The following is an 11,385-nucleotide window of genomic DNA, read 5'->3' as shown; positions in this document are numbered from 1 at the left end:
GGTGAGATCTTGCCTCTCATACTTCGGACATGCCACCAGGAGAGAACAGTCCCTAGAGAAGGACATCAACATGTTTGGGAAAATGGAGGGTCACCAAAAAAGTGTAAGACCCCAAGTGAAATTGGCACAGTGGCAGCAAGAATGGGCTCAGACGTAGTAACAATTGTGAGATTGGCGCAGGACTGGGCAGTGTTTCATTCTGTTGTATACAGGGTCACTAAGAGTGAAGACACTTGATGGCACCTACCAACAACAGAGTCCTCTGATATATTTAAACCTGGATAATAGAAGCATTGATAAGGCCATGCTTTGAGTTCAGTTTTAAGAAAACAATGAAAGGACAAATCTCATTAAAAAGAAAGAGAATTTACTCAAGAAAATAAAAAAGCTCTTTTAGACTTTGATGGAATAGAAAAGTCCCTTAATCCAATCCATAATCTTCTAAAGTCTGGATAGAACAGCTTTGGGTACATTTTAAATTCATTAATGATCTTGACATGGGAATTAGATTGAGTATTTTTCCTAAGATCAGACAAATCATGCAAAAAAAAAAAAAAAAAAGCTCTTGTCCTCTCTTCTCCCTTTTACAGTCTCTTAAGTTCTATACATTTGGATTAAAATTTTCTCTTCTATACTGACCTCTGGGAAAGGTGAACCCAAGGATTACAACTCTCCTATGAAAATTGTGATCATTACCATAGCTTCAGGTGTTGCCTTTTTTGTTCTGCGCTAGTATGGGAATGTATTATTGCCTTTTTACCAGGCTAGAGCAGAATTCATACTTCAGGAGGAGTTCTGGTGTGGCTCTGTGGACTAATGAACTAGACTGCAAAGTTGTTTTGAACCACTAGGTCAGCTGCTCCTTGGAAACCCTATTCAGGGTTGCTATGGGTCAGAACTGACTTGACGGCACTTAACTACAACAAATCAGAATATTGCCACGCATCACTTTGTTATACTGGGGTAGAGTTTATGTGCTGTGATGACACGAGAAACCATATTACTGGTATTTCAAATACTAGCAAGGTCACCATAGTGGACTGGTTTCATTGGAACTTCCAGACTAACAGACTAGGAAGAAAGACCTAAGGGTCAGATTCCAAAAGTTAGGCAATGGAAACCCTATAGATTACAATTTAGCATTGCCTGCCTTATTTGATTTGGGTATGTCAACACTTACGGTAGTTTGTTGTTGTTGTTGTTGTTAAGTGCCGGTGACTTGTTTCTGACTCACAGCGACCCTGTATAGGGTCTCTAAGGAGCAGCTGGTGTGTTTGAACTACCAACCTTGTGGTTACAAACCAACCTTGCAGCTGTGCTTTATCCCACAGTGCCACACCAGGACTCCATTCATGGAAGCAGCAATTAAGCAATCAAACTACATATTGCATTAGGCAATTATGCTACACAAGACCTTTTAAAAGTATTCAAGAGCAAAGATATTAATTTGAGGACTAAAGTGTACCTGACCCAAGCCATGGTATTTTCAGTTGCCTCATATGCATGTGAAAGTTGGAGTGAATAAGGAAGACCATAGAATATTTGATGCATTTGAGTTTATGGTATTGGAGAAGAATACTAAAAGTACCATGGACTGCAGAACAAACAAATCTGTGTTGGAAGAAGAGCAACCTGAATGCTCCTTAGAAGCCAGGATGATGAGACATCTCTCATACTTAGGACATATTACCAGGAGGGACTAGTTCCTGGAGAAAGACATTATGATTGATAAGTGGCAGGTCAGTCTAAAAGATGAAGACTCGAATGCAATGAATTAACACAGGAGAAGCAATGGGCTCATGGACAACATCTGTGATGACAGCACAGGACAAGGCAATGATTTGTTCTGCTATAGTAGGGTTGGATCGGTTGGGACTGATTCAACAGTATCTAACAACAACAAATACCAATTTGTTTTTAAAAATCAGAGTGTCTAAGTGTCACATACAGTAGACAACCATGGGAATTTCCAGAATGCTTTTCTAGCTGAATGGTCACTTTGAACTTTTTTTTTTGGTCTGTAATTGAGAATGTTCCCATTCCATATTCTGCCATTTATTCTCAAACTTGTTGTGATGAATTCATGTCTCATCATTAGTAACGATTTTATTTTAAAAAAAGAAACTTTTGCCTTCCTTCAATTATCAGTCCAAATTTTATTTGCAGATGTCCAAATACTTCTGTTTATGCTCTTTCATGAACTGTCTGGTACCTATCTCCAACAAACTTTTGGAAACCCAAGTCTATCAAAAAGGTTGCAAATTTCATGCAGGTACAAATGATGAAGGTAAATATGAGGGTGCTTCAAAAAGTTCATGTAAAAATGAAATGGGAAGATAATGGAAATTTTCCACAAACTTTTTGAAGCTCCCCCCTGCCCGCCATACAGGTCTGAACATTAGGAAACAGCGTGGTGGTAAGAGGAGGCATCATAAAATAGACACCTTAAGATAAAAGATGATGTGACAAAATGATATTATCTTCATTAAGAAAAGCAACATACAAACAAATAACCAAACCAAAACAAACAAACAAATCCATCAATGATTATCGCTCTCATTTTTTATTTTTGGAACATTTTATGTGGTTTGGGCAAAATTTTGCAGAGCAAATTAGTTCTACATTCAACAATTTATACACATTTTGTTTTACGACATTAGTTGCAATCTCCTCAATGTTAACACTACTCTTCCTACTTCCTCACTGGGTTCTCCATTTCCATCTGTCCTTTCCTATCCCTTCCTGCCTTCTGAATTTTGTTTTTGGGCAAATGTTGCCCTTTGGCCTCAGTGGATTGAATGCAATAAGGTGTACTCCTCTGGAATTTTTGTTCACTTTAAAGGCTTGTCTATGGTTTGTTGCTAAGAACCTGGATAGCTCAATTGGTAAGGCATCAGACTTTTAATCTGAGGGTCCAGGGTTCAAGTCACTGTTTGGCTGCTAGCTTTTGGAGTCCTGGCCTAGCACTGTAGGATAAGCACAGTGCTTATCCTACAGTGCTTATCATTACCATTTGGCCAATTAAGTTCTTCAACACCCAAACAGAACTATTTTATACTTTGAGGTGGGGATGCTCTACCAAGTTTTTATTAACGTACAACAGAAACTCTAATTTAAACAAATACATTAATTCTGGCTGTTAATTCAACTTTAAGTGTCCTTATAAAAATAAGCATGCAGTACCCCGAAGCTTATACATCATGCAGAGTCACCCTCAAAACTTCCTTCAGAGTTTTTAAAAGTTTGGAGTGATAAGAACACACCGGGTCCCCAAATCGAGGGCTTCTCTGAAAGAACAGTCAGGCACCATACTCTGACCAAAATTAGTCTTTCAGAAGAAAACACAAAACATGATTCAGTTTAAATTCACTAATACGAACCATTGCAAAGATAAGAAGGTAAGATTTTACTACTGGTAATGATTCCTTATTACTTACCAAACTGAGCTTTACTCTCATTTTACTAATAAAGAAAGCAAACATTGTGGGAATAATCTGCATTTGACCTTCTGAACTAGTTGGAAACCCAGCGGCCGTGGTACTTATAACAACATTTTTCATTTCTGTAGGCTTCCCCTATGTGTGTCTTAATAAGAAGTCATCTTTTTAGAGTATTTCAGTACTGGCTCATTTTAGCACCCATAATCACAAATTTAACTATCTTTACAAGAAAGTTACATAAAGGAGTTATGCAAGCCCTTGTGGTCCACAGAAATAATTTTCCCTCAACGAAGTCATCCTCTCAATATGAAGATCGAGTAACTCAGGGCTGCATAGAGAAGGGCGAATTTATAAAGTAAAAGGTACCCCAGAATTTGCATAACCTCCTTTGTCTTCTACAAATTGTTCCTTGTTAGGAAGTTGGTGTTTAAAGACTATATTTATCAAATTAATTAAACCCATTCATTTTGCATTAATCTCATATTCCCTAGCTATTTCTTCCTTCTTTCTTCACACTGAAGTAACATCTGCAAAAGAAACAAGATACATGCAGATTGATTCTAGCCAATAAGTTCAAAGATGAAAATTTTCTGACCTATAGAAAATTTTGATTTCTGTACAGAATTTATTAGTCAGTTGTCTGGATATTTCATTAACTGCATATTTTTAAATTCTTATGGAGTCAATTGCAGATGTTTATTATGACTTACTATTTTCCAAGAAAATTAACTGAGCAAAGCCCAGCATGGCAGTGATGGAGAAATGATCAGAATGGAAAGAAGCATCAATAAACTCGCCTCTCAGGTCTTAACAAGAGAGAATTGAAAATAAAATGAAAACTGAGGCATGTGACTCTCAAAATGAGGAAATTACTGGTAAAAAACAGTCAATACACAATACACCCTAATTAGTAAAGATAATGAATAAGTGTGTGTTCTCTTCTTCAGAATTGGTTTTAAAACATCCCAACAATTGTTAATCCCAACCAATTTTGCAAAACAGTGAAATCTATAAATGCCTATTAAAACTAAAATAAAACATTTTCCTTGTTTCTATTTAGTGTTCCTTTAAACAGAAGTATTTTTAATGGATGAAAATTATTATTCTACTTATAAAATTAAAATATTTATAAATACATTTAAAATGCAAAGCAAACCACATGCCCTTAAAGCAAGAATTCTGCATTCTAAGCTTCCTCAAATTGCTTTCTGGGTTGACCAGTAATTTGATAAGAGAAGTCAAATCGGTCATTCTAGTTCATGACTGGTCTTCATGGAGGAATGATGTGAAAAGATGCCGTTTTCTTCTACAAAAGCTTTTTACTCAGAGGTCCCAGTAAGGATCCTCTGTGAAGCTTTCAAAACATACAGACATCCTAGGACTCTGATGGGAAGTCTTTTGCATCTTTAAAATACTTCCTGAGTATTTTGATGTATATCTTTGGTGGAAAATACTGCAAACTTAAACTAAATGTATGTTCCAAAAAGGTAGGGAAGTTTGTTGGTGCTGTTTCCTGTTCTCTACCTGAAGTCTCGATATGGCACTGTGGGATAATGTGCTGGACGGCAAGGTCATTGGCAGTTCAAGCTCAACAGACACTCCTTGTAAACCCTACACAGGGTCCTTTTGAGTCCGAACTGACTGGACAGCACTTAACAACAACAACAACAACACTATTCTCCACTTAGCTCCCTGATGACTATGCTGATCTTGTCATTGTTGTTGTTGTTAAGTGCTACTGTGTCAGTTCCAACTCAAAGTGACCCTGTTTGTCAAGGGTTCCTAAGGAGTGACTGCTGGGTTGAACTGCCAACTTTGACGTCAGCAGTCTAGTGCTTATCCTATAATGCCACACCTGGACTCCCCTGAAAACCACAGGACATACAATAGGACTCCAACAAATGTGGCATAAAAAATACTGATTGAGTTCCTTAAGGAAACAATAGTAAAAATTGGTCATTTAAAAATGGGAAAAAAATGAACATTTGTAGATGATATAAGTGTTAACTTTGATTTTCATGAATTATTAAAAAAAAATTAACCAAGTACCTTATTAATAAATAGAAATACTGACAGTAATAGATGAGTAAGTAAAAATGCTGAGTAAGGCCTTTAAATTTTGGGAAGGCATAGAGAGAAAAGTAATCTTATCAAAACATAAGCTTTGACCTTTTATACAATACCTGTAGCCTGACCAATAACAGAAAGAAGCATTTAGAAAGAAAAAAAATAAAAAAGAATTAACCTCAATAATGAAGAGATGAAAAGTCTTTGTAACAGTATTCAACACTTTCTATGAGAAACAGAATTCATAGGAGCATTCTACCCATCTATACTCATCAAGTGCGTTTTCCAGGAACACAATATTGTTGTTAAGTGCTGTCGAGCTGGTTCTGACCCATAACAACCCTGTAAAGGGTTTCCAAGGAGCGGCTGGTGAGCTCGAACCGCCAACCTTGAAGTTCAAACTGACTTTGCAGTCTGGTGCGTAAACCCACAGTGCCATGCCAGGATTCCAGAAACATATCAAGCACAGTTAAAATCTAAGTAATAATCCCTTTGGAGAAGATATGTGTTTGTCTATAGGCAAATGGTTAAAATCTTGGAGCCTCAATTTTGTCACCTGTAAAACTGTATCTATATCACAAGGATTTTGATAACCAAATTAAAACCCACATATAAATGCCTGACACAAACTGTTGTTGTTATTAAGTGTTGTCGAGCCAGTTCTGACTCGGTGACCCTGTATATGATTTCCAAGAAGCGACTGGTGGGTTTGATCTGCCCACCTTGCAGTTCAAATGACCTTGCACACGGTGTTTATCCTACAGTGCCACTGTAGAATAAGCACTACAGACACAAACTTTGTTGTTGTTGTTGTTAAGTGCCATCGACTTGGTTCCAACCAATAAGGCTCCTATATAGGGTTTCTGAGGCGAAGCTGGTGAGCTTGAACCACCGGCCTTGTTCAAACCAACTTTGCAGTCCAGCACATTAACCCACAAACTAGACAGGTAAAAAAATAAGGCACTCACTCAGTTTTTATCAAAACTAAAAAGAAATTCATGTTAGTATTGTGAGACATTCCATTAGCAAGCATTAGCATGTGCAGGTTCTTAGCCATTACATTCACTTCAGTGACTATTTGGTTGCAGAACAAAGATGAAATTTCCTAGTATGTCATATGTTAACATATAGTATGGCTCTCCAATCTGGTTTTCTAACCTCATCACTATCCCATTTCCTACTCTTAACCTGTGTCCTGCAACACAACCCTGTTAAGCTACTCCCTTCTCCTTTAACACCAAACCTTTCTAACAGTCAGTGTTGCTGTGCAAAGCTGAGCTCTTTGCCTGCAATGTTCTCCTCTTTCCCAATATTTTCTCAGTGATTTTATTTATATCTTCAAGATCCAGCCCAAATATCATCTCTGTGGATACTCTACACTCAAAAAATGTTTATTTTATTTACTCTTTGAATTTCCAGACCTTTAAATACTCTCCTTCTGTAGAAATTATGACATAGCCCAGCCATCCTCCCTGGCCCTAATTTATTACATCTATATGCTTCAAATTCTTGTATCTTTGTGTTTCTCTCAACATCTCTACATAGACGTTTAATAAACATTTCTAAAATACCTAAAACAAACCTTTTCCTCCCTGCCTGTCTTTTCCCATTCTTTCTATTAATATGGTAAATCTCCCCTTGGTGGCCCTTGCTCCCATGTGAACAAGCCCCTCAGGGTCCTGCCTCAGAGCAGCTGCACTTGTCTTTCCGCTGCCTTCACCTTCCCTCCTTCATAGGCACATGGTTCCTCCCTCTTTCAGGTTACCCTTCAACATTCTTGTCGGCCTCACTATCTAATCAGCGATCGGCTGATTTCCACACTTCACCTCAAGCTCATTCCCTTTTGCTACTTTTCTCCTTAGTATTTCTCATTTACCTATGGACAATATGGAATCCTGGTATGTGTACGGTAAAGCACTCGACCGCAAGGTCAGTTTGAACAGCAAGGTTGGTGGTTCTAACTCACCAGCTGCTCCTCAGAAACCCTATACTGTGTTGCTGTGAGTTGGAACTGACTCAACAGCACTTACTACCACCAACACAACGATGAAGGAAAGACTACATTCACAATGTGGCCCGTGGCCAACTCTCAACAGATACAGTTGATTGAATCAGCGAATCCTTGGCAATAGCTCTGTGCACTTCTCTTGGTCATTGAATGAAATGAATACAATGAAAGGCTATTTCTCTGATGGCATTCTTCCTAGTTACAAGATTGAAAATAAAATATTCTGATATTTTACTAACTTAAAATAACCTTTTATTTATGTAGACTGAAGTAATAAATTTATAGTCAAGCAGATCTTTAATTTTGTGGCAAGAGTGGGGGAAAAGCGTCTCAAGATGGCCCTAACAACTCCAGCTATCCTGCTGGATGAGCCATGTGAAAGAGAATTCAACCAGCAGCAGGTAGCCCTACAATTGTGCATGTATATGCCAAGGCCCCAGTAGAACCTCTCATCGGCAGCAAATGGATGCGTAACCTCAGGCAAGATCAGCAGAAGACCTGCCCAGCTGAGCCCATCCAAATTACAGAGTTGTGGCAGATATGAGGGCTTTAAGTCACTATATTTTGAGGTGGTTTGTTAAACAGCTATTGAGAAAGCAACTTTTAATATAATTTATTGTTTTATCATCATTTATTAATTATATTAACAACTTAAGTTATTAATATAATTAATAACTGAGAAAGCAACTTTTCAAATAATTTATTTACTGTATAAAATATTTTCTAAAATAATTATGCCATTCTAATATAAACTCTCCCTTGTATCAAGCTAAGTCCAAGCTATGTAAAATGTATATGTGTGCTTTAGTGGTAAATCATTCTAGATGCTGGATTATATATGAAGAAAAATATAGCTGAGCAAATAATTCTAGAGGCTCCATTATATATGAAGAAAAATGTGGCATCAGGATTGGAGGAAGACTCATTAATAACCTGTGATATTCAGATGATACAACCTTGCTTGCTAAAAGTGAAGAGGACTTAAAATACTGACTGATGAAGATCAAAGACCACAGCCTTTGGTATCCTTTGGTATCGTTTGCACTTCAATGTAAAGAAAACAAAAATCCTCACCACTGGACATTAAGATTATGGAGGACAACATTAAGATAAATAGACAAATGATTGAAATTGTCAAAGACTTCATTTTGCTTAGATCAATAATCCATACTCATGGAAGCAGCAGTGAAGAAATCAAACTACGAATTGCTTTAAGCAAATCTGTTGAAGAGCAATGACGTCAGTGTGAGGACTAAGGTGCGCCTGACCCAAGCCATGATATTTTCAATAACTTCATATGCAAGTGAAAGTTGGGCAATGAATAAAGAAGACAGTAGAAGAATTGATGCATTTGAGATATGGTATTGGAGAACAATATTAAAATTACCACGGACTGCCAAAAGGACAAACAAATCTGTGTTGGACAAAGTACAGCCAGAATGATCCTTAGAAACCAAGATGACTAGCCTTCATCGCTCTTACACTTCAGACATACTATTAGGAGGGACCAGTCCCTGGAAAAGTACACCATGCTCGGTAAAGTGGAGGGGCAATAATAAAGAGAAGACCTTCAACAAGATGGATTGCCACAGTAGCAGCAGCGATGTACTCAAGTGTAGCAATAATAGTGAGGTTGGCACAGGACTGGGCACTTTTTGGCTTTGTTGTGCATAGTGTCACTGTGAGTTGGTGCCTACTGGAAGGTACCTAACAATAACATGCTTTGATCTGAAAAGCTCAAGAGACAGAATTTTGGCACACCTGAATACATAATAAGGCTTCTTGGTGGTGAAGCGGTTCAAGTGCTTGGCTTTTAATTGAAAGATCAGTGGTTTTAACCCACGAGCTGCTCTGAGGGAGAAGAATGTGGTAGTCTGCCTCCGTAAAGATGCATAGCCTTGGAAACCTTTGGGGACCATTCTACTGTGTCCTCTGTGGTTGCTGTGAGTTGGAATAGACTAAATGGCAGGTTTCCTTTCTTCTTTCTTTCTTTCTTTCTTCCTTTCTTTTTTTTTTAAGCTTTTACATGTAATAATAATGACATAATTAGAAAGATAAAACAGTCACCATTGAATTGATCCCAACTTTTGACCACCCCAGTATGTCAGAGTAGAAATGTGCTCCCAAAGTTAAAATCTAAATGCAGCAGATTTTCAGAAGCAAGCAAGAACCCTGCGAGTTAGAGCAGCGTGAGAAAGCTTTGGTCATGACAAAGGTGTCTGGATCAGATGATGAAGGGATAGGATGATGATTGGAGAAAGGCAAAGGTTAAAAGATGTGTAGAAGCATGAATTATCATAGTTTATGGGACTGCACTTGCCTAGTATGAAGGGTGTTTGGGGAGTAAGTGGACTTAAGGTTGGTGGGGAAAATGAAATCAAATTCAGTAAAAAAAAAAAGCCATACAAAATCAGAGTTTACCTTCCTCAAATCTACCACAACTCTGATAAACTGGTTTTTAAGACAAAAAGCAAATGTACTTCTGACTATATTTGAGTATGAATATATAATGCATGCACATGTGTACATGCATGGCTGCGTATGTGTACGTATATGTATTTTGTCTGGAGTCCTGGTGTGGCACTGTGGCCTAATGCATCACACTGCAAAGTCATCTGAACTGCAAGGTTGGTGGCTCAAGCACCGCAGCTGCTCCTTGGAAACCCTATACAGGGTTGCTTTGGGTTCGAATCGGCTCCATGGCACTTAACAACAACAACATGCATATTGTCTATATATGTGCAGTACATGTGCTTGGAATCTCTTGGTGGCTCAGACAGTTACAACAATTGATTATTAAGTGAAAGTTTGACTGTCGATCATACTCAGAGGTACCTTGGAAGAAAGGCATGGTGATCTGTTTCTTAAAGGCTACAGGGTTGAGAACCCAGTGCAGTAGTCTCACTCTGCACACAAGGAATTACCAGCAGTCAGAATCAACTCAATAGCTGTGTTTTGTGTGTGCATGTGAGTACTTAATCTTAAAAATATAAAAAAGGTTGCAACTGAGTGAATTCAGCCAATATTCAATTTCCTCCAGTACTGGAATTCTATTCATTTATTTTTTCATACCAGAAGCCTTCCAGAAAGGATATGAGAGAACTTATAACAACATACAAACAACTGAGAAGAAAATACAGGGATACAGCAGGAAAAAAACCCACCAGGGAATAAGATAATAAGATGAAGCTGTGGATAGCATTTTTTAAAATAACAACAACTTATTTTAGTAAAAGTGACCTTCACCATCACCTCAGCATTCATTTATAAAAGCATCCTCAAGGTCAACTTCCTTGGTAGACAGTGGTACCTCAAAGTAAGCAACACTCACATTTCCTGCTTACAAAGCTCATTGTGATCTTGGAACACTGTGTCAAAATCTGAAACTTTAAACTTTGAATTCGTAAACAACAGTAAGGAAAAAAAAAAAAAAAAAAAGATCTTTTCTCAAATCCTAGGTCCTTCCAGTATTATTTTGGACACATTTCCAATTGTGTTAAAAGATAATCATTTTTCTTAGACTTCAGTTTTAACGTCTGTAATTTTTTGGAATGGGTTCTGCCCTAACAGGAAGTGATAGACAGTGACCTGAATCTGGTTGATGAGTCTCTGTGACAGTTAATCCATTGTGCTCTGTTCCTTTTGGAGTATTCTCTTTCCCTACTGCTTGTCTAACTCTACAGCTAGTATTTTTCTTCTACTACTGACTTAGCGTCCCAGTGTTGGCACAACACAGCACTTTGAAGAATAGACCTTTCTTTTCTCATAGTTCTAGAGGTTAAATGTCCAGATGAAAGTCTCAGTCATGTGGATTCTTTCCTTGTCAGTGGCCCTCGGGTCCTCTTGATTCCTTGGCTTGTAAATGACCCT

At 37.9% G+C, this 11,385-nt stretch overlaps 1 non-coding gene across 1 annotated transcript; it reads left to right on the top strand.

Annotated features, from left to right (window-relative positions):
• Positions 1–2,867: 2,867 nt before the first annotated feature.
• Positions 2,868–2,940, top strand: TRNAK-UUU. The gene has a single exon. It is a non-coding gene; the product is annotated as a tRNA-Lys (tRNA).
• The last annotated feature ends 8,445 nt before the right edge of the window (positions 2,941–11,385 follow it).

Source organism: Chrysochloris asiatica, unplaced genomic scaffold (assembly GCF_000296735.1).
Source record: "Chrysochloris asiatica unplaced genomic scaffold, ChrAsi1.0 scaffold00119, whole genome shotgun sequence".
Taxonomy (NCBI): Eukaryota; Metazoa; Chordata; class Mammalia; order Afrosoricida; family Chrysochloridae; genus Chrysochloris; species Chrysochloris asiatica.
Note: the sequence above shows the minus strand (reverse complement) of the source record. Positions and strands in the feature narration are given on the sequence as shown.